This window comes from Echinops telfairi, unplaced genomic scaffold (genome assembly GCF_000313985.2).
Source record: "Echinops telfairi isolate 266 unplaced genomic scaffold, ASM31398v2 ScPeMD7_36;HRSCAF=134, whole genome shotgun sequence".
Lineage (NCBI taxonomy): Eukaryota > Metazoa > Chordata > Mammalia > Afrosoricida > Tenrecidae > Echinops > Echinops telfairi.
The window spans coordinates 1,869,465-1,871,234 of NW_022103934.1; positions in this window are offsets into that span (position 1 = coordinate 1,869,465).

Below are 1,770 nucleotides of genomic sequence, written 5' to 3' on the forward strand. Positions count from 1 at the left end.
TCCAAGACAGATCGGTTTGTCCTTTTAGCAGTCCAGGCTACTTTCAATATTCGCCTCCAGTCCCACAATCCAAATGCATCTTTTCTTCTAAGGTCTTCTTTATTCCACGTCCGACTGTTACATGCAGACGATGCAATGGAGAATCCCAGGACTTGGGGCAGGTGCAACTTAGTTCGCAAAGAAACCTTCTTGTGCTTCAACACTCCAAAGAGGTCTTGTGCAGCAGATTTGCCTAATGCAACCTGTCTTTTGATCTTTTGCCTCTTGTTTCCATGAGCATTGATTATGGATCCAAGTAAGACAAAAGCTTTGACAACTTCATCCTTTTCTCCATTTATCATGATGTTACCTGTTGGTCCAGTTGTGAGGATTTGGGTCTTCCGTAGGTTGAGCTGTCATCCTTACTGAAGGCCACAATCCTTGATTTCATCAGCAAGTGCTTCAAGTCCTCCTGACTTTCAGCAAGCCAGGTTGTGTCATCTGCATCCCACAAGTTGTTAATACGCCTTCCTCCACTCCTGATGCTGCATACAAATGGAACAAGTGTGGTGAGAGGATACAACCCTGACACACACCCTTCCTGATCTAAAACCAGGCAATATTCCTGTTCTGCTCACGTAAGTGGCTCTTGAGTTCCGAATGAGCACGATGAAGTGTTCTGAAATTCCCATTCTCTCGAAGGCTATCCATAGTTTCTTATGATCCACACCCTGGAACGTCTTGGCCTAGTCAATGAAACACAAGCAAATATCTCTCTGGTGTTCTCTGTTTTGAGCTACGATCCATCTGACACCAGCGGTGATAGCCCCTGTTCCACATCCTCTTCCGCATCCAACCAGAGAAAGCTAACTCCAGCAAACAATGGCCTGCAACATTGTATTCAGTACGCGCTACTCGTGGTAAGATGTACAAGCCAACACAAACCCAAAGGATGGTCCTAAGTGTGGTTTGTTGTAACTCAAATACGTCCTAAATCAGGGACAACTTGCATAATGTCATTTCAGTTGGCAGTAATTACTGTGAAAGAAAATCAAGCTGGCGGTGGGGTACAGAGCGACAATGGGAGAGCCGGTTAAAATACAGTCGTCTGGGGAGGCTCTCCTTAGGAGGTGACGTTTGAGCGGAGACACGAAGGACATGGGAAAAGAGCCGTGTGGCGTTCTCAACAGCTCACATCTGGGGACGAAATCCTCCCCATGCCAGCGAGAGCTCTTAAGAGCCAGGCTTCCTCTTGGTCCTCCTTGTTCCTTGTTTGCTCTTTCTGCTGATTTCTTCATCCTGTGTTCCCGCCAGTCAGCCTCCATGTAGACCTGGGCCTTCTTTCTCTTTAGTTCCTCCTGCAAACATCCTGAACGCAAAGAATGCCCTTGACAACACCAGTGATATGTACTCTCTCCTGAATCCGAGGGACACCTACTTGTGAGCACGTTTCCCAGCTTTCCTGACAGTTCGACGGGGACCATGTATGTGAGTCCCGGCCACTGGGATGTGAGTGATTATAAAGCTCCCGGTGTGACCTTTTCCATGTGATCCTAGAGATCACATGTGTAACATGGGAGGGTCGTGCGGAACAAGAAAAGGGCCCGGCTTCCTGAGTCACAACGGGAGGCTGCCAAGGAGACCCCATCAGATTGTGATAGGAACTGAGACTTTATTTCCCCAACTAGTTTTATTGGCACCTAATTTACATATCACACAATTGAGTAGTTCAGTCGTTCAATCATATCAAGGGGAATTGTACAATCACCACCACATCTAGCTTAGAGCATT